General features: G+C 41.0%; 1 pseudogene; it reads right to left on the bottom strand.

Annotated features, from left to right (window-relative positions):
• Positions 1-13,381: 13,381 nt before the first annotated feature.
• On the bottom strand, positions 13,382-14,688 carry LOC121136931 (annotated as a pseudogene).
• Positions 14,689-22,896: the final 8,208 nt, after the last annotated feature.

Below are 22,896 nucleotides of genomic sequence, written 5' to 3'. Positions count from 1 at the left end.
AGTAGAAAAATTACAGTTACAAAGTAGCAACAAAAATCATTTGATGGTTGGGGGAAGAACTGTGTTAAAGGGAGGAAGGATTAGGAACGTTGAGACCCACCGCTGTAAGATCACTACAAGAGACTGAGGAGCAGGTCGAGTTAGAATGAGGCTAAGGTTGGGACAATAAATACACAATCTGGAATTTTAAAAAGTGTGTGTGTGTGTGTGTGTGTGTGTGTGGTGTGGTGTGGTGTGTGAGTGTAAATGTGCTTTTGTGGGCAAGTCCATGCCACAGCATTTGTGTGGAAGTTAGAGGATAGTCTTCCGATATCGACGCTCATCTATCTATCTTGTTTGAAACAGGGTCTCTCCATGGCTTTGTGATCTAGGACTGCTGGCCTCCGAACTTCTAGAGATTCTCCTAGCCCTGCCTCCCATTTACTGTAGTTGAGTGAAGAGATTCTGAATGCTTGCACCTCTGCATTAGCTTTTGCAAGGGTTCTGAGGATCCAAACGCAGGCTGTCATGTTCATACAGCAAACTCGACCTACAGATCCATCTTCCCAGTTCCTTGATCTTCAAGTTTTATTGCCGTTTTAAAGAATATTCCTGGACATGGGTAGAATCTGAATGTGATTTATAGAATAAATGATTAGGACTGAACAAATGTTAATTTCTCAATTTTGATAACTATTGGAAGGTGATCCTCAGACTCGGGTATCCTTTTTAGAAAAGTTTAAGGGTATAGATGGGAAGGGTATGGTTAGGATGGGATATTGGTAGATTAACATAGTTTTGTGAACTAATTTCGGCAACCATTAGCTATAGATAACTTACATTGCTAGATTCTTGTATGTTGGCTGTGTAGGATCTTTTTTCTGTTTATGATGTTTTGCACACAAATATAAAAATAATTCCCTCTTTCTGCTTCTGTCTGCCTGAAGCCATGCCCAAAGGGGTGTGGTCACTATTACAGGCTCACAAGCAAGACCCCAACAAACTATGGTAGTGTGGGTAGATAAAGAAACACACACTGAAGGATTTAGGATTGAGGAGACACTGTCTCTGCTACTTACCATCAAGTAGTTCATAGATATGTGGCAAATGTAAAATACTTAAGGTTAGAATTGGGGTTAGAGGGATTGTTATACTGTCCTGTAGCTTTCTGCCATCTGAAATTATATTAGAATGTGAATTTGAAAACAATCACCAGTTTGAATAAACTGGTAAAGAAAAAAAAAAAGACTCAAGGTTGGGTGGGAAGTGAGGGGAGGGTGTGTCTTGGGATTACTATTGCTGTGCTGAAACACCATGACCAAAGAAACTTGAGGAGGAAAGGCTTCATCATCAAAGGAGGTCAGGCGAGGAACTCCAGCAGGACAGGGGCCTGGAAGCAGGAGCTGATGCAGAAGCCATGGAGGGGTACTACTTATTGGCTTGTTCAATGTGCCTTGCACAGCCTGCTTTCTTGCAGAACCCAGGACCACCTGCCCAGGGGTGGCACCACTCACAATGAGCTGGCCCTCTCCCATCAACCACAATTAGGCAAATGACCTACAGGCTTGCCTGCAGCCTAGTTTTCTGAAGACATTTCTCTTAATTGAGGCTCCGTCCTTTCAGATGACTTTAGCTTGTGTCAAGTTGCCATAAAACTATCTAGGACAGGGTAGATCTGGGAGGATTTAGGGGAAGAGTGGTGGGTGAATAAGGTAAATACATTGTATGGAAATCTCAAATAATTAAATACATAACTGTTTAATTAAACACACACACACACACACACACACACACACACACACACACACACACACACACTGGAAACAGCTCCTGAAGATCAGCGCATGAGTCTTCAGGACAGGGTGATGGCCACACCATGACCTGTAGCCATATCTTCCTGTTAGTGCCACTGTGCTGCATATTGTTTGAAGTCCTAGCTTTAGCAGCACATGTTCACAGTAGAAGAGCAACTTAACTTCACTGTAAGTTATTATTCAGACCCAGGGCTACTGTTTTTAGGGGCGATTCTCTTGTTCATTTGTAGTCCTGGACACTTGACGGGCATGGCTTAAGCTATACTTATTATAGCTGTGTTGGAGCTTTCAGAAAATACAGTGATGTATTGTTCAGCAAGTGTTCTGGAATAATAGTGAACATTTCCATTTTAATGAGGCTTGACTGAATTGTAGTAGTTTCTGCAAATTATCTAAAATGGTACGGCACCTGCTTGAGAAATCCAGTCATGCCTATGTTAGGATCAGCAGAGGAGCGCTGACTTCCACCCTGGTCTCTCTTCCATAAAAGGAAAGAACTGCTGGATACAGCACTTTAGTAGCAGAGGAAGCTGCAAATTGATTTTTTGACAGGATTGCTGGGGAGAACGATGAGGAGTGGGTGGAAATGACTGAGCAAAATGAGAAATGAAAGATAACGGAGGATAAGCCGGGATCCTGAGAGTGAGGGTTGGCTGTAACCCAGAATAGTAAAATCTGTTCCTGAAACTGCTTGGCACGAGGAAAGCCATACTTAGGCAAAATTTCCAACAACTAAATTTACAATTTGTTGAATGCCTGCCACAGAAACCATTTTGTGAAAACATGTATATGCATCAAGGATGTGGTGTATGACCTAGGACCTGATAGTACTTTACAGTTAGAGATTGACAAGCGCAGGTGGTACCCAGAAGGGAGGAAGCATTGTGGTGGGGCACGTATGGAAGGGGGGACTGGGAAGACCCCTTAATGATGGCAAATTGGAATACAGTAGGTGAGCTAGTGAGGGGCTAGAGCTGGCCTTGGGATGTGCCTCTCTAACAACTGCTACCTGAGAGAGATGGGTTGTCTGGAACAATTGGCATGACTGATGTGAGCCACACTCCCTCATACAAAGCTTAAAGCTCAGAACTGGCAACTAGTTCAAGTTTTTGTCATGAAGCAGCTAATTGATGCCTTACCAAGTGAGGCAAGTCTCCTACCCACGTTTGGGGGAGAATTTTTCTGCTCACCCTTTTTAAAAGAAAAAAGGAAAGTTGTTTCCTTTCTGTCCTAAAAAAAATTAGCTGGGCAGTGGTGGCACACTCCTTTAACCCCAGCACTGGGGAGCCAGAGGCAGGCAGATCTCTGTGAGTTCAAGACCAGCCTGGTCTACAAGAGCTAGTTCCTGGATAGCCTCCAAAGCCACAAAGAAACCCTGTCTCGAAAAAGCAAACAACAACAACAATAAAAACAAAACAAAAAAATCTGGATAGTGGCTCTGTTAGATGAGAAGGAAGCCCAGGCAGGTGCCTTGCATTCAGGCTGAGGAGTAAGGCTGTTTGTGCTGAGGAAAATGATGGTTCTTCAGGTTCCACAGACAGGCTGCTCAACAGCTGAAAGCAGCCTGAGGGAGAATGCTTGTTTGTGGCTGTCTCATTCTGAGTTCACAGGCAGACCTGGGCTCAGACTGGAACTTTATCAGCACATCTTATTATCTTATTTCTCAATATCAAACTTCAAAGCTATATATGCACTGCTTTTCTGCCTTTCCATCTTATTTTATGTTATCTTTGGTGCTGAAGAGAGAACCTGGGATCTGTGTGCGCTAAGGTCATGTACTCTGTCCCTGTTTTTGCAGTGTTGGTGCTTGCCTTACAGTTTTTCTTTTCTGCATGTGTGATGGGCCCTGTCTCTACTCAGTTCCTCCAGGAGCTTATAGTGTTGCCTATGACAAGGTGACACTCCTCTCCCCTGGATCATCTCATGTCCATGTCCATGTTTTTTTTTTTTTTTTAATCATTTTTTATTTTAATTTTAAATAGCTTGTTTCACATGTCAATCCCAGTTCCCTCTCCCTCCCCTCCTCCCGCACTCCCCTTCCACCCTCCCTCCCACCCTATTGCCAAATCCCTCCACATAGGGGATGTCTAGAGTCTATCATTTCACTCTTGGTAGGGTCAAGGCACTCCCCTAAGAGTCCAGGCTGAGAGAGCATCTCTCTTTGTGCCATAGGCACATGAAGACAGATTGTATACCAGGGATAGACACTGATCCACAGCTCAGAGCCCCATAGGTTGCCCAGGCCTTCTCACTGACACTCACATTTGGGGGGGTCCAGATCAGTCCCATTCTGGCCTCCCCACTGTCGGTCTGGGGTCCAAGAGCACTCCCCTGTTCAGATCAGCCGTCTCTGCTGGTTTTGCCAGCCCATTCCTTGCCAATTTGCTCATCACTCCTCTCTCTCTGTCACTGGGTTCCTTGGGTTCAGTTCAGTGCTTAGTTGTGTGTTTGCCTCTGCTTCCATCAGTCCCAGGATGAAGGCTCCCGGATAGTTATAGACATCAAGTTCATTATCAGGAATGGGCATTCGAGGTGGTCCTTCCACTATTGCTTAGCTTGCCAATTGATGTTATACCTTTAGATCACTCGAGGTCACTCTGGTGCCTGATCTGTCTTCGATCCTATGATTCCCTCTTCCCCCTATTTTACCCCCACCCCCTCAACTTCCTGTTCCCCCATGACCAACTCCCTTCCTCTTTACCCCCTCTACTCTTCCCAGGTCCCACTACCCCCCCTCGCCCTGTTCCCCATCCATTCAGAGGATCTTGTCTCCATCCTCTTCTCTTGGGTACTATGCATATATGCATATCTTTTAGGTTCTTTCCTGTTTCCCAGACTCTCTATCTGTGGAAGTGCAGACTGGCACTATCCTGATCCATATTTAAAATCCATATATGAGTGAGTACATACCATGTTTGTCTTTTTGCGACTGGGTTACCTCACTCAGGATGGTTTCTTCCAGTGCTATCCATTTCCCTGCGAATTTCAAGATTCCATTGTTTTTTTCTGCTGAGTAATACTCCATTGTGTAAATGTACCACATTTTCTCTATCCACTCTTCAGTTGAGGGGCATCTAGGTTGCTTCCAGGTTCTGGCTATTACAAACAATGCTGCTATGAACATAGTGGAGCAGATGCCCTTGTTGTATGAACCTGCCTCATTTGGATAAATGCCTAAGAGTGGAATTGCTGGGTCTAGTGGTAGATTAATTCCCATTTTCCTGAGGAATCTCCATACTGATTTCCAAAGAGGCTGTATGAGTCGGCATTCCCACCAGCAATGGAGGAGTGATCCTCTCTCTCCACATCCTCTCCAGCATAAATTGTCTTCGGTGTTTTTGATTCTAGCCATTCTGACAGGAGTAAGATGGTATCTCAGAGTTGTTTTGATTTGCATTTCCCTGATGGCTAAGGATGTTGAGCACTTTCTTAAGTGTCTCTTGGCCATTTTAGCCTCCTCTACTGAGAATTCTCTATTTAGCTCTGTACCCCACCTTTCAAGTGGATCCTTTGGTGTTTTGGAGACTTGTTTCTTGAGTTCTTTGTAAATTTTGGAGATTAGCCCTCTGTCAGATGTAGGGTTAGTGAATATCTTTTCCCATTCTGTGGCCTGCCTTTTTGTCTTTTTGATTGTGTCCTTTGCCTTACAAAAGCTTTTTAGTTTCAGAAGGTCCCATTTGTTAATTGTTGATCTCAGTGCCTGTGCCACTGGTGTTATGTTTAGGAAGTGGTCTCCTGTACCAACTCGTTGAAGAGTATCTCCCACTTTCTCTTCTAAAAGTTTCAGTGTGGCTGGATGTATGTTGAGATCTTTGATCCATTTGGACTTAAGTTTTGTACAAGGCGATAAACATGGATCTATCTGCAGTCTTCTGCATACCATTACCCAGTTATGCCAGCACCATTTGTTGAAGATGCTTTCTTTTTTCCACTGTACAGTTTTAGCTTCTTTGTCAAAAATCAGGTGTTCATAGGTGTGTGGGTTAAAATTAGGGCTTTCTATTCGGTTCCATTGGTCTACCTGCCTATTTTTGTGCCAATACCAAGCTGTTTTCAGGACTATAGCTCTATAATAGAGCTTGAAATCAGGTATGGTGATGCCTCCTGAAGTTCCTTTATTGTATAGGGATGTTTTGGCTATCCTGGGCCTTTTGTTTTTCCATATAAAGTTGATTAATGATCTTTCCAGGTCCTTGAAGAATTGTGATGGAATTTTGATAGGGATTGCATTGAATCTATAGACTGCTTTTGGCAAGATTGCCATTTTTATTATGTTGATCCTACCAATCCAAGAGCATGGGAGATCTTTCCATTTTCTGGTATCTTCTTTGATTTCTTTCTTCAAAGACACAAAGTTTTTGATATACAGGTCTTTCACTTCCTTGGTTAACATTATCCCCAGATATTTGATGCTGTTTTTGGCTATTGTAAAAGGTGATGTTTCTCTGATTTCTTTCTCAGTCACTTCATCATCTGTATATAATAGGGCCACTGATTTTTTTGAGTTTACCTTGTATCCTGCCACTTTGCTGAAGCTGTTTATCAGCTCTAGGAGTAACCTTGCGGAGTTTTTGGGTCACATATGTAAACTATCATATCATCTGCAAATAATGAAAGCTTGACTTCTTCTTTTCCTATTTGTATCCCCTTTATCTCCTTTTGTTGTCTTATTGCTGTAGCTAGAACTTCAAGTACAATATTGAAGAGATATGGAGAGAGTGGACAGCCTTGTCTTGTTCCTGATTTTAGAGGAATTGCTTTGAGTTTCTCTCCATTTAGTTTGATGTTAGCTGTTGGTTTACTGTATATTGCTTTTATTATGTTCAGGTACGTTCCTGTTATCCCTGATCTCTCTAGGACCTTTATCATGAAGGGGTGCTGGATTTTGTCAAAGGCTTTTTCAGCATCTAGTGAGATAATCATGTGGTTTTTCTTTCGCAGATTGTTAATATGGTGGATTACATTGATAGATTTTCTAATGTTGAACCATCCCTGCATTCCTGGAATGAAGCCTACTTGATCATGGTGGATGATTTTTCTGATGTGTTCTTGAATCCGGTTTGCAAGTATTTTATTGAGTATTTTTGCATCAATGTTCATGAGGGAAATTGGTCTATAGTTCTCTTTCTTAGTTGTGTCTTTGTGTGGCTTGGGTATCAAGGTAATTGTAGCCTCATAGAAAGAGTTTGGCAGTGAGCCTCCTGCTTCTATAGTGTGGAATACTTTGACGAGTATTGGAATGAGCTCTTCTTTGAATTTCTGGTAGAATTCTGCACTGAAGCCATCTGGGCCTGGGCTTTTTTTGTTTGGGAGACTTTTGATGACTGCTTCTATTTCATTAGGGGTTATAGGTCTGTTTAGATTATTTATCTGTTCTTGATTTAGTTTTGGCAAGTGATATCTATCCAGGAAATTGTCCATTTCCTTTAAATTTTCAAATTTTGTGGAGTACAGATTTTCAAAGTATGCCCTGATGATTCTCTTGATTTCCTCAGAGTCCGTTGTTATGTCCCCTTTCTCATCCCTGATTTTGTTAATTAGCATGTTCTCTCTCTGTCTTTTGGTTAGTTTGGACAGAGGTTTGTCTATTTTGTTGATTTTCTCAAAGAACCAACTCTTTGTTTCATTGATTCTTCTCAATGTTTTCCTGGTTTCTACTTGATTGATTTCAGCCCTCAATTTGATTATTTCCTGGCGTCTGCTCCTCCTGGGGGAGTTTGCTTCTTTTTGTTCTAGAACATTCAGCTGTGCTATTAATTCTCTAGTATGACTGTTCTCCAGTTTTTTCATGTGGGCACTTAGTGCTATAAACTTTCCTCTCAGCACTGCTTTCAAAGTGTCCCATAAGTTTGTGTATGTTGTGTCTTCATTCTCATTGAAATCGAGGAAGTCTTTAATTTCTTTTTTTATTTGTTCCTTTACCCAGGGATCATGTCCATGTTTTAATGCCGCCATCTTGCAGAGTCCCTCACATGTATGCATCTCTCCCTGATTTTCTGCCCCCTTTCATGATCATACCTCCTTTATCTCGTCTTCCATGCATTCAGCTGCCTCGGATCTGAACCTAAAATTTTCCTTGTTGGCTTTCATGTCTTCTTTTCTCACTTACCAATGTGATTATTGCAGTAACTGGCTTATGGCCTTCAACACTCCCTTGACCCATTTCAACCTTGTGCTCTTCTGTGTCCAACAGAAACCTGTTAGGCCAGAGACGGCTTACATATTGCTTTCAGATTGCCTTGTTGTCTCTCCCATGCCTGATCCTCAGCTGCCATAATGATTAAGTGGCATGCTAGCCTATTCAAAACCATCACATGGCTTCCTTTTCTGAAAGAGCGTAAACTACTCAGTATGGTTTTCCGGTTGTCTTATCCTCTCTCTGGCCTCCCACATCCCCAGTACCTTTTGTGAGCGGCTTCATCCTGCAGTTTCTCTGTTCCCAATTTACCACCTGCAGCAAATTTTCTATGACAAGATCAGCCCAAGTCTTGTCTTGCCACAGGGTCTGGACTTTTGGCATTCCTTGCTGTATTCACTCTTCCAACCAGATGTGTTTACCTCACATTTCTTCACTCCCTTCAAGCCCATCAAGATCTCCTTTGCTGAGTGGTCTATCTTGACCATCCAATAAAATGTTGTACTGGCCCTTTGTCTCAATCACAATCATCCTTAGTTGTTTTTCTTCATTTTTCTTGTCCCTCACCCAACTACTGTGAAAACACAATGACGGACTAGCTTGTTTTTACTTTTTTAGCCTAGAATGGTAGGTATTGAATAATACCTGCCAAGGGGATTAATGCATCCATGAATAGTTTGGGTATTTGCTATCTCTCAAGCTTTTCTGTTTAGGTGAAAGTTCTCTTCTTGAGGGTCAACTGAGAAGATATCAAACTCTCAATTTCCTGGAGGTCTTTGTGGTACAGATAGGAATGTATTGGATCTTTTGGGCATCTCTCAGATCTCACCCTATAGATGACTGCATCCTTGCCTGTCCGAACAGCAAGCTCTGCTATTGCCAAAGTGAAACTTCATTTGTGAAAGACTCTGGTTCAGCTTTAAATCATTCTGTGGACTGGGATGCTTTCAAGTGATACAGGATGACTCCTCACAGTCCCTCAGCACCCTAGGCCATCCTTTCTCAGCTCCTCCCAGTCACCTAGTCCCGATTTCAAGTGGCACTCCTTCCTTTCATGGCAAGCCTGCAGTGATTCAGAGTAATAAGTGTGCCTCTTGGCTTCCTGCCACCTCAGAGGCTTACTGTAGCTTCATCTCCTGCTTGGGCCATGACTAAAGGCAATCTGGTTTCTATGTGAAGCCTCATGTAGGTGGCTTTGAGATGGTTAGGACATCTGTGGGGTGCACAGCATCCTTCCTAGTAACAGAACAAAACTACACAACAGAAAACCCCAAGTGACTTTTGTCCTAACGTCAAGCCTATATTTGAAATTTATATGTAAAATCTTGGTTTAAAAAGAACAATAAGATCCATTTTGGTTGTAAATGCGTCTTTTCTTTTTCTTTAGTATTCCTTTTTCCAGTCCAGATATCTGGGGTGATACCAGAGTCATATTTGTTCTTAGGTTCAAGTCCATTTAAGTTAAGCCTCAGTTTCCTCTCGAAACCTTTAAAAAGTAGCATTTTATGATGTGTCAATAGAAAGAATTAAAGACTTAAGAAGACATTTGCATGGAAAACGTGAAAGTCCTTTGAATTTGTTTCTTCAGTGGCTATTTATGCTTTGTACATTTGAGAGATCTGTCAGCGACCTTGTGCTCCTGTTGACAGTGATTTCAAACTCTGTAGTTAGTGTGTTTGTCTAGTATGATAGAGGTTCACCCAGTCACGGGGGAATAATTACTCCTCAGAATCTCTGAGTGCTCTGACTTAACTACTATGTTGCCTTTAAAAAATAAATCTGTAAGAGATACTTAACTTCTAATAAAATGCAGAGGAGGGTTAATTTTCCTGATTCTAAGTGGTGTTCCTGCCCTCAGCTTTTCTCTGGTTAGAACGTAAGTATGTCTAGCTCAGCCAGATAGCCTTCCTCAAATACTATTTTCCCATGGAGTGCCTCAATTAAAATAATTTAGTTGTTTTATGTTTAGCATAGAAGCCAACTAACCTTCAAATATATACAAATGGACATATATGTACTCATGTGGTACATGTATATGCATATATATACACATATGTAGGCACACAGACACATACATAGAGACATGCAATCATGGGAAACTACCTTGAGAAGCTGAGGACTAGGCTAGGAGGAAATTACAGAAATAAAAGATATTATTTCTATCTTTTAAGAACGTATTTGCAGGACTGGGTAAGGACTCAATTTGAAATCCTTGCATACTCAGGGATTTTAACATCTGATCTTAATTTTCATTTTTAATTTTATCACCAGCTGAAGATTAAGTTCTTTGTTGAAGTCCAAAACTTCCATTATTTTATTCTTTTACAGTATACTTAGTGCACATACATATTTCTTACCTAATTTCTTTTTCCTTTCTTTCCTCCCCTAAGACTTTTAAAAAGCATACCTAGTTGTCTCATTCCTAGTCTACAAGGTGATAGTCTTCACTTTGGAGTAGTATTCTGCTATAAAAAATAAAAATTCCCTATAGGGCCATTTATTTATATATAGCTTATAGTTTTAGAAATTCTCCTCATCTGAGTACTATTTGTGAGGCTTGTGTGAACATCTTTTTGGTCAGCTCTGATTTGCTTGGTGATAACCAAGTCATGCTTCACCGTGATGCTACATCATCGCCCGTCCAGTTTTCCAGCAGACACCTTTGACAAATTGTCGTTCAAGGCGTTTGCTCTTCACACACTACAGTCCGAGTTTTTTCGGGACCAATCTCCAGTAGCTGATCTGTTCAATAAGCCGGGAGCTTTTAGTTCCTCTGCACTTCTCTAATTTCTGGCACGTTCTCTCTATTAAATTGGACTATTGACTAGATCAGTGCATTCTAATATGTTTTGCAAATATGGATTGGTTAAATATCATGTTTTATGAGAAAAATGCTTGTCTTTCAAACTAATAACTTGGTTTACAACCTTAAAAACTATTAGGAAATTTGAACTATAGCATTCTCTGTAAAAACTGATCCAGAACTTAAAATAACTAACAATGGGCAATATAATGATAATACAAATTAAAAGATACAGCCTTGGCTGTAAAAAAACAAGTGAAGCAAATTATGGCACTCAGGAGGCAGAGGCAGGCAGATCTCTGTGAGTTTGAGGACAGCGTGGTCTAAAAGGTGAGAGTTCCAGGACAGCCAGGACTACACAGAGAAACCAGGTCTTAAAACTAAGAGACAAAAAAAAAACCCAGCAAAAAACAGAGTTATGAAAACAACTCTTGGTGCTGAACTATGTCATTTTATTGATATTCTATAGCCCATTACTTTTAGAAACTTCTGGGCTGGTAGGTAAGATAGGGTATCTGAAGAAACAGGAGTGCCATAATTCTACAATGACACTAATTGTGCAATCATAGCTATGTCAGATTTATTTTTGCCAAAATCACCCTAATATTTTCAGTATTCTTGCATCACAGACAACCTAGTACCTACCCTCCCATCTGTGGCCGTGGAAGGCTGGTACATGTCACTGTACACTTGGTGATGCATTTTCCCACACTTAATAAATTAACTTGGTAAATTAATTAGAAAAGACAAATTACAAAAGAAAAAAAGAAAAGGCTAAATAGTCTCACCAGTATAACTTAGTTACAAATAATGAGCAATGATGGTTTACTAATGAATATCATCATTCATTCTACTTATAAATTAGAGATAACTTCAGATTGATTGAGAAGGAAAAAACATCAGGAATGAATAATCTAGAATAAATACATCTCTGTTTTTGTAAGTGCCATTATTACATCATCTTTGAATTTTTTAAAAGTTCATAAAATCATTATGTTTGCATGTGAATACAAAATCATAAATTTGATTAGGGAATGTAGATCAGAGGTTAATCATTTGCTTAATATATGTGGAGGTTTGGATTCAATACCCAGGACTACAGGCTATAGTAATACATTATGAACTCACAAAATTATTAGAGAACACAAACTCTAGGCTAACTCATTTTCCAATATAGTAATTTGCAGCATCATGCTCAACATAGCTCTTCAGCTGTTGCTTGTAGAGCCTTGAGCTCAGCATTTACGGTGATACTGAATTCCGGGAAAATGTTCACATTGGCCAAGCTCCTTCTCAAGATCTGTTAAAGCTCCCGTTTTTGCTCTCACATTCACTTTTGCTGAGGCACGTGTCAGATCAGAGCTCTATTTGCTTTTCTGGGTGCTTCTTTAGTTTACTGGACTTGTCTTTCCTAAAGCTTGATGCATGAGCTGGGCTTCTGGGATAACTTGTGCATCACGTTGGTCTTACACATGCTTCATTCTGAGCAATAATTTTCTTATAACATAGCCAAACTGACTATTTGTGGTAGCTACTTAACACTAAAGCCTAGATCAGTCTTGTGGGCAGTGAAGGATCATCAGGTTATTTCTTGCAAAGCATTAAGTTCATATCCAACATAAATGTGTAAAGTATGTATTTGGAAATTTTGTAAGTGTGTTTTATTGGCTTCCTTCCAGGTTGCAGGTTATTCTCTCAGTCTAGAATCAGCCTTGGAGTCACTTCTCTCCAGGGTATCCTTATGAACTGCTGCCCAACTTGAAATGTTCAGTCTGTTTACTTCAGTCCTCTGTCCTAAAAGCAATCCAGGCAGGTCATCCAAAGTCCTGTGTACCAAAACACATTTGTGGCTCCCAAGTGCTTAGGGAGAGAGCTGGGCAGTGTCGAAGGAATACTGGTCAAATAGTCAACAGTTCTATTTTCTGTCTGGGCTCTGAAAGTTTTGGTTGATGGATGGGGACATCACAGAGACTTAGTTTCTTTATCTGTGCTAAAACTGGAAAACAGGACCATGTGCTTGGCCTCACAAGAGAACACTACAAACGTCAGCTTGGATGTGGTAGAATAGCAGTCAGTAGAGGCTGGGGAGGTGAAAGACGAGTAAAGGGAAGTTGGATGGCAAGTACGAAAGCAGGGATTGAGTGTAGCTTATAACAGGCTGTAACGTGTACTTTTCCTCACCAACCAACACCTGGGCCCCGGGCGGAGCTGTCTGAACCCCCAATAACACACAAGACACTATATTAATTACGAAGCTGTTGGCCATTTTCTACTGCTTCTCATTGGCTAGCTCTGACTTAATTATTGACCCATAATCACCAATATATATATATATTTTTAAAGACAATTCACTGTACACATTTTATTTACAGTTTTGTACACTGTCTTAATATGGATGGGACCGCTTTTCTACATGAGCCATTTGTAACCAAAGCAAATACCCTAAGTAATACAAAGTGTTAAAGTACAGCGTAAAGACACAAAAACAGACATACTAATTCTAGGTAGGAATGTAATTATGGTGTTACATTTTTATAGTCCACAATTATGTTTAGGGGTCACACAGACATAAGATCACTGATTTCAATGAAATGCATAAATTTGTAGCAAAGCTTTGTAGTTACAAAAAAACAAAAAATTACCAAAGAATGCACAAATTTAATGTTTATTCCACCTTTCTGTCATATTCCTGGATCCTTCACCAATGTTACATGAGGAAAAAACAAAAACAAAACAAATGAAAAACTGAAATCAGAATCACTAATGTTATCAAGGAGGGAAGCAAATAAATTAAACTCTAGCAGCCATCAGCAAGAGGACAGCAAGAAGAATGCTGGGAAAGGAAACCAGGTTGCTAGAAAACTGTACTCAGACTCTCACCAGCAAATCACGCTCCTGCACGGAGTGGAACAGAAACAGGTCTTTTCCTGCTAAGGTAACAGAAATGCAAGTTCTTTTTCAAATACTGTGGAAAGGCAAATGTGTGTATCATAGTAATTCTAACCAGCTGTTACGGTGTGGGCCAGGAACACATCTGCGGTTCTGGGTGATGGATACTGTAAATCTTTGATTGGGATAGTGGACACACTAGCAAAAATTGGGGGTAGGGGGAAAGAAATGAACACAGAGGTACAAGACAAAGGCGAATGAGACTTCTCTTATATCTTAGCAACATTTAGATGGAATGAAACTTCAGTGCAGTCCACTCTGCTTGGACGAGGCTTTGGTTCAGCTCCCAGTCTCGATTGCGTGACGCAGTCTCCTGTGAGAATACTCAGGTGTCTTCTTAAACAACAAACCTATTTTTAGTGGTGGAGCCGCTCTTCGTAGCTGTGTCTGCGTGGGACTGATAACCAATCACTATCTTTGGAGGAAGTCCTAACCTTTCCTTGTATACCCTCCCTATGTGTGTGACTGCGTCTCTGTTTTCACATTCAGTCGTCCATATTGCTATCTTATCGCCTTTAGCTCTAACATTAACAACAGCTCCACATACATCATCACTGTAGTCATCAAAAGATTCTCCAATAAGGCACAGCAGTGTCTCTAGCCAAAAGCGATCGAGATCACTTCGTCTCTGCTGTTTGTTCAGTGTAATTAGCCATCGTCCTCCCCGTTTGTTCTTCTCGTCTTCCCACATACGCTCAACACCATCCTTAAAAAGTGAGTAGTCACAGCCAGGCATTAAATTACTAGACAACTGGATATGGTTGTATAAAGCCCAAAAGTCTTCAACAGTATCAAACTTAGAGATCAATCGAAGGTTTGCTTGCCAAGTTTTGCTTTTATCATTTTTAAAAAAACCAGAGTGCCCACCTGTTCTGTAGAGGGTGTTTGATATAGTGCTCTGGGTTGGCAACCTCCTGATTGGATTCTGTTTTTTCCTCTTCCGCAGGTGGGGGATTAGTAGTAGGGGTGGTTTCCAGTTCCACAGTCGCCATCTTAGATCCCCAATATATATTTTTATAAGGACTTATCTTTCCGAGAACACAGACTTGTGTCCCCTCTTCCCAGGAATCACATGGCGACAGCTCTCTGACTACATTTCCCAGAATCCTCCTAGACTCCTAGTCCCACCTGCCTAGTTTCCCTATTGGCCAACAGTGCTTTATTCAACAACCAATAAGAGAGACAGATTTACAGAATGACATCTCCCAACAACAGACTATTTCATATTTCATGAAGACCTAGCAGGGAGGATTCCCAAGGCTCCAAACATAAGGAGTAAGAGGAGAATACTGATTGCCTTGCTTTGATCAGTATAAGATGGATGCCTGTGTTGAAATATCACACTGAGCCCCATTAATGTGAATAGCTACCCAGTGGGTAGTTTCAGGTAAATAGCAGAAGTTCTGGATACTATTGCGTGGTAGGGTGACTATAGGCAGAAATAAGTAAAAATAGACACAGCTAATATATTTTTTCAAAAAATAAACGGGGTTGGGGGAAACAGTTCATGTATATAGAAATTAAGGCCTATAAGATGAAGAGGTTTTTAACGGTACTGGGTCTCACCTGGCATCTTCATAGACGTGTGATGTGCTTTGCTCTCATTTGTTTCCCTTCCCCAAGGCCCTCCACCACCCCTGTCCTCCATGCACCTTGTTCCCTTTGTTTCCCATTAGTCTCAGCTTCTGCTCTCAGGACATTTATTCCATCTCCCTCTAAAGCCCCTCCCACCACAGGAGCTCTAGCTTCCTTCTCCCAGTCCCCTTGCTAGTCTCATGACCCACACACACACACACACACACACACACACACACACACACACACACACACACGTAATTTTAAATTTAGGTTCTGCACAAGAGGAAACATCATTTGGCTTTCTAAATCTGGCTTATTTTGCTTAACATAATGATATTTTCATGACATGCATTTTCCTGAAAATGTCATAAATTTGTTTTTATCTATTGCTGCATAAGATTCTACTATGTTCGGGCTGGAGAGATGGCTCAGAGGTTAAGAGCACTGGTTGCCCTTCCAGAGGTTCTGAGTTCGATTCCCAGAAACCACATGGTGGCTCACGACCATCTATAATGAGATCTGGTGCCTGTTTTTCACATAAAGTTGTATACGCAGGTAGAGTACTCATATATATACAATAAATAAATCTTTAAAAAATGATTCTACTATGTTCATTTTCTTTATCCATTTGTTTGTTGGTGAATATCTAGGTTGGTTCTACATATTGGCAGTTGTAAATACTTTTTTTTTTTTTTTTTGGTTTTTCGAGACAGGGTTTCTCTGTATTGTTTTGGAGGCTATCGGTCCAGCCCAGCCTCGAACTCACAGAGATCCGCCTGCCTCTGCCTCCCGAGTGCTGGGATTAAAGGCGTGCGCCACGACCGCCCGGCGGCAGTTGTAAATAGTGAAGGATAAAGTGTATGTCCTCTTAAACATTTGTTTATTCTTCGTGTGTGTGTGTGTGTGTGTTTGCACGTGCGCACATGCATGCACTCCTGTGTCCACATGTATACCACAGTATGCATGTGGAGGCTAGAAGACAACTTGTGGGAATCATTTTTTCTCCTTTTAACATGTGGGCTCTGGAGATGGAACTCAGGCTTTAGGCCTGACAGCAGGTTTTACCTGATAAGCCACACACTGGCCCATAGGTCTTATGACACAGAATGTCGAGCCCTGATCTTATTTTTCTTTTTCTCTTTCTCTTCCTTGAATTTATAATCCTAATTCAAGGCCAGATTCAAGTGTGATCTCTTTCATAAAGGCTTGAATTTCACAGTCAAATTTAATTTCCTCACTCATGGTTCCTATAGAAGTAGCTCTGTGTCCTTGATATTTCATTTTTTCCTCTGTGCTGTGCTCTGGGTAGTAGTATGTCTATCTGTTTAACCATCTTGATGATAGACAGGTACTGTGTGTTGTATGCATTTCTATCACCACAGCAATCAGTTAAAGTTTGTTATTATCCCCACTCTTGTGAGTGACTCAAGCAAAATAGAGGGAACCATTTGCTGAGCTCATGTTATTTTTTAAGTGGCAGGAAGATCCTTGTCTGCCCGACATCCAATCTCAGGCTCTTGGTGCAGCCCAGGTTCCTCCACTCCGTCTTAAGGACTCTTCAATAAATATTTGTGAGATGAGAACAGGAATCTTTAACGTCCTCAGCCTTCTTTCCCACCTTTAGCTCCCTACTATAGAACTGCGTCTGTCTTCATTTAGGAATTGTGAAGTATGTTGTCATCTAGAAGACATGGTTTCCGGTGTTCATGTTGACCGTCTTTTGCTATTGAGAATGTTATGGTAACTTTGTATTTGTTTTCTTCTTCCCTAAGGCTTTTATAATTCTCACAACATCAGTTAGATGGCTCTTGCTGATCAGAATAAATCCATAATGTCAACTCCTCAGTGCTTCCTCTAACTTCTGAGATGTGACCTTCAGTATTACATATCCCATTATGATGAAAGCCATGCTGAAGCCCTCTGCTGTTGAAACAATGCTTAGTGTACACTTGGCGTGGGCCCCTGGGCTTGCCTCCACTCTGCTTGCTTGTTTACCTTGGACTTGCTCTTTTGAGTTGGACCTCTTCCTAATTACCCTTGCTTCTGGACTTCTACCAGTCCCTGGCCATCAGGTAGCCAGCTGCAGGATTCAGTCCAGCTTGGTTTTAGGGCATACATCACCCTATCCTTTGACAAATTAACTTCTAGTTTTTTAATCTGTTCCTAGTAAATATAATGACTTCTATCATGGTTCCCTGACTTATTAGTAACAATGTCTAAAATTGACATTTATTGAGTGTTTTTACACCATGACAAGCACTGGGCTAAAGTTATTAAATATATTGCTTTTTTAAAAAAAATCTCTGAGTGCTGAAAGCATTTCCATTTGACAGATGAGAGCTTGTAAATGTCAGATGAGGAGACACGGCTTGAGTCCACATCTGCCTGCTACCAAACCCTGGTCCTGATCAGGATACAGACACCAATGTCTTTTCTTAACCTGGGACCTGATCATGAATTGGCATTTGTACCTGTGCTATTAAAATTAAATTATCTTGGGCTTGGAGAGATGGCTTGGTAGATAGGAGTGCTTGCTGCTTTTGCAGAGGACCCAGGTTCAGTTCGCAGAACCCAAATGGCAGCTCACAATCATTTACAACTCCATTTCCAGGGGATCTAGGATGTTACTCCTAGACTCTGCAAGCACCAGGCATGCACACAGTGCACATACACGCATGCAAGCAAAACACTTATACACATAAAATAAACATAAATATGCTTTTTAAGATTATAATAAAATGTATTTTATATTCTACTTATGTTTATTATTTGTGACGCTGAGGATGAAACCTGGGGACTCTTGCCTGTTTGACAAACTCTCCACCTCTGAGCTACATAGCCAGTCCCATTCAATTATACAGGCAAATATATGTGAATTGTTACATAGGTGGCCTTTTATTTTTCTTACTTCAACAAAAGTTGGAGAACTGACCAATAAACTTAAAACTTGCAGTTATTTTTTTATCCTTGGGTTTTAATATTCATAAGGCACCAACATTAATTTTATCATATTGAAAGTAACACAAGTAGAGGACAATGTAGTTGGCATTGTCTAAAGCACTTTTCATGTATTATTTCACAGAGCATCTCAGTGATTCAGTGAAGCGTGTTGCTATCCTCCCCAGTGGTTTATGGACGTACAGAGATCTTTTGCCCTAGATCCTTGAGCTAACTGTACCTACATCAAGTAATCAGAAGAACTCTTTGGATATGATCTAATATAGTATATGTATTTAAATATAATTCATCTGACTATGGGTTAATTATGTTTAAAGTTCTGGAGATATGGCTCAGCAGTTACTTGCTATTCTCCCAGAGGAACCAGTTTGGTTCCCAGCATCCACATGGTGACTCACAACCATTTGTAACTCTAGTTCCAGGGGATCTGATACCTTCTTCTGGCCTCTGTGGGCACCAGGCACACATAGTACACATACGTACATAAAGGCATATATACAAATAATATAAGTCTCTAAAAATCTTATTTCTCAGAATTCACTTTTACATTTGATCAATGATCATAATCCAAATTTATTTCTATTCTTATATTTCTCCTCTGCATCTTTTATTCATGCTTTGAAAAATTGCATCCGTATCAGAATCCTTTTGCAAATAAAGTAAAAAAGAAGCAGTTTTTATTGTGTAAGCATTCATATATTATGCAATATTGTCAAGCATTTCTTTTACCTGTGGGAAAAGAAAGAATTATATACATTTCCTGATCTCAATACTTAATGACTTGGGGAAACAGACTATTGCATTTTAAATTTATTTATACAATGGGATACATATTTAGTACCAGGGAAACTCAGCAAGAAAGGTTGCTTGAGTTGAGATTTCTCCAGTAGCAATCTTAAGACAAAAATTCCAAAGCAAACAGCATTTTTGGCAAGTAAGAGGAATTGCAGGAGGGGAGGGGTCAAAGAGTAGGGAACTGTTACCCGGACAACAAAGGAAGGGGTGTCAAGGCAGCTACCACTGCACACTGGGAATGTCCAGTGTGTGTGTGTGTGTGTGTGTGTGTGTGTGTGTGTGTGTGTGTGTGTGTATCCAGGGACAGTTACTGCTGTTTAAAAGGTACAGAGCTGGACTAGTTATACCTCCGCTTCTGCCAGTCATGGGTTGAAGTTGCTTCTGGGGACATCATTCAGGTCATTTTAAGTTTGTTTTGTGATAGACAACAAGTGTCCTTGGTAGACAAATGCAGCTTTCTGACAGCAAGCTGGAGTGTCCTGAATAGGAAGAACTAGGAATGTGGAGCAGGCTTCTACAGCATCTGCAGCAGAGGGGTGAAGATGCATCCTGAGTAGACTCTTGACGACAATCATTTTCCTCTAAGCATGAGTGGTGGAGTTGTGAATATTTGTTCCAGGAAGAGAGAAGAGCTTGTGTGCTAGAGAAGCATGAGAGAACAGGGAAGACAAAGTTATCTAATCCGGAGGGGTAGCACAAGGATGTGAAGCAAGACATCTAGGTTTGGGCAACTAAGGAGGAGCCCTGTGCGCTGTGCCATCCTGCGTTTTTTTCCATGGGAGATGGGGAACCACGCTGGAGATTTCTGATCAAGAAAAGGAGATGTTAATATTCACAGCTCTAAGATCATGTTTGCTCAAGTAGTGGGAATAGGATAAAGGAATTGAAAGGAAGGCAGGGGCGACTTTGAAAAGGACTCCGGCAAGATGGAAGGTTTGCGTGTCGAAGCAATAGCACTGTGTGGCTAGTTTACAAAAGTTAAGAGGGACTGGTCGCGGTCAGAGAGGAATCAGGGTGCCTGATTCTGCAATGAGTGACGATATTAGTGAGATGGTGGAAACCACAAGAAGCTGCGCAAGACAGGGATGAGGAGAGGAAGGAAACTGACCGCGCCTCAGCGTGGCCTGCGAGTGTATACAAGAAGAGCGGCTGTATGCGCACCCCTGTGAGAAGAGGAGCCAGGAACGAGTTAAGTGAGAGGAACCTGCAAATCACCATAAGGGAAGTTTTTAGGCCAAGGACACACTGATCTCAGACTTTGAGTGGCCACTGAATGGCCTTACACAGTTTTTCTTCCCACTAGGAAATGCAATTCAACATTCCTAGAATTGTAGCTCTGGTGATTTCTGAAAATAGAAGACAAAGAGTTGGAACCAAAGAAAACACATTAAAAAGATCTTTAGGAATTCCAGTTTCTCGTAGTTGATACTTTGGAGGCTGCAGTAACTTGGCACTGGCAACTTTCCCTGCATTTTGCTTGCAACGATGATCCTTTGTATAAAAACAAAGATGGCGTACTAAAAGTGACTTGCATGAAAGATGACATTCAAAAGACAAATCCTCTTAACTCTCAGTCTGAAAGGAGTTAAGGCATCTAGGATGGAAAATAGAAACACATAGTACTCAGTCTCCCATTTTAGTTCATAAGAAAGTGTGCAAGATTGCTGTCATTGCCTGGAGTTATCAGAGTCACAGCTTTGTCTAGTCACCTCAGACCCAAGAAGGCCTCTTGGGGAACCCACAGTTATCTAAACTAATCCAGTTTTTTTCTTTTTGAGGTGTGCTATGATGTGAAAAAGCAAAGTTGGAAAGCATTTTCTAAACACGTTTGAAGCTAGTAATTATTAACAAGTGATTGTTGAAATCATTCTATAAAACAAATACACAATGTTGACATTTTTATTGTTTACACACAGGAGAAAGCTACAAATTAACAATAGTCGAATACTATGACTAGGAATAAGAAAAAAGGCTTTCTGTTGTTGTTGAGACAAGGTTTTTCTGTGTAGCTCTAGTTTTCCTGGAACTTACTCAATAAACCAGGCTGACCTTGAACTAAGAGATCTGAGATCTGCTTGCCTCTGTCTCCCAAGTGCTGAAATTAAAGGCATTCACTACCAGGCCCTGGCAAAAAAACGAACAGAACAACACCAAAAAGACACCAAAACACTGCCCTCTCCCCATCCCCCACTGTCACCCATTTGGGTACAGTTTGAATACATTTTTATTTAAACACAAAACACAAGGAGAGAAACATCTTTGATATTTGATGTTTTCTATAACTGTTAAAATAGTCTTTAAATAAAACCTTAATTGAAATGTCCAGTGGACAAAGCAATAAGATAATTTGAGACTTACTTATCAATACACTCATTGAAATGAGTATGATAATCGGATTAAGTCTTAACTCCAAGGTAAGTATTAGCGTAGTTGTTGGGCTCATGAATAACAAAACACCTTTCCAGTTTGAAGAGAATGCTGTCATTTCAGGGAATGCTCATGGAAATAACTGTGATACTGCGGTGCGCTGTTCTCACAGGCACAGGGACAAACTGTTACTGGAACATAGAAAATGTCAGCAATGGGGAAACCAAAAACTGGGGGAAAACAGGAGTGTTTTCTTGCTTCTTTATTCCAAGTCTATGATATTGCTCCTCCTCCTCTTCCTCTTTCTTCCTTGTCTTCTTTTGATTTCATATGAATTGAGAACAAAGTTTAGACTCTTAACTGTTTCATGAGCCCAGTATCATGCAAAACATATCACTGTGTAAACACTGGCCTCTCACTGCATGGCCTGTTCTGTTTCTGAGAACTGCCAAATGTTCTCACTGTCCATAAAGTTACAGAAGTAGACCCTTGGGAATAATTCTTTAAAATGTAACTTCAGCTCCTACAGGGAGAGTCACATGATACAAACTCAGTGCCCTTTCCTAGAACTCTCAAATTGGGTCTCGGAGAATGGGATTGGTTGTTTTAGGGGAGGCACCCTTGCCTGCTTAGGAGCTGCTGGAAGGCTTGCTTTGCAGTATAGATTTAAAATAGAGGAAAGAGGGTCATAGACAAACAGAAGAATCCTTATCCACATGCAGGAGCATCAACAGGAGATCGGAAATCCCAGTGATGTTGCATCTTCCAGAGTCTTCCAGTTTTGTAGCATTCACATCTTTGAGCCTAAGGATTATTTGTAGGCTTTTCCACATAGTTCACATTAGTTAGAACCCTGTCTCTGTAGTTTCATAGACCATCTCAGACTGTAGGTTGTGTATGCAATGGGTAGATTGTGTCTGCAGTTTCATAGACAATTTGTAGATTGTGTCTGCAGTTTCATAGACCATCTCAAACTGTAGGTTGTGTATGCAATGTGTAGATTGTGCCTACAGTTTCATAGACAATGTGTAGATTATGCCTACAGTTTCATACACAATCTTAACCTGTAGTTTGCTGCCTTGAAATTCATCCTTGACACCTTCTCACCCACTTTCCCCCTTTCTACCACTATTGTTACTTGACTCTATGGCACTTCAAGAATCTCAAGCATCCTGAAGGTGGGGAGGGTGGAATTGACTTCATCCCCAGGTCTAAACAAGCCTCCTCATAGCCTACCAGTGAAGCCTTTACTCTGCTCACAGCAACTGTGTGAGGGTTGGCCTGGAAACTACCTCCCCAGCCCAGTTCTCCTTAAGTAGACGAGAGGAGGAGGTGCTGAGAGATTCTGGAAACCTCATCTATTCTACTTTGGGACAACAGTTGAGAGAGGTTCCCTTTTCTTCAGATTGTGTGGCACAGGAACCTGAGGCCTGGAGTTTCTCCATAGGATAGGATCCAGCCAACAAGGCTGGTGCAGGGGGAGAGACTTGTGGGAGCAGAGGCTGTTGACAGGATAG

Source organism: Mesocricetus auratus, unplaced genomic scaffold, assembly GCF_017639785.1.
Source record: "Mesocricetus auratus isolate SY011 unplaced genomic scaffold, BCM_Maur_2.0 Super-Scaffold_100676, whole genome shotgun sequence".
Taxonomy (NCBI): domain Eukaryota; kingdom Metazoa; phylum Chordata; class Mammalia; order Rodentia; family Cricetidae; genus Mesocricetus; species Mesocricetus auratus.
The sequence above is the reverse complement of the archived record's forward strand: the minus strand, read 5'-3'. Positions and strand labels throughout refer to the sequence as shown.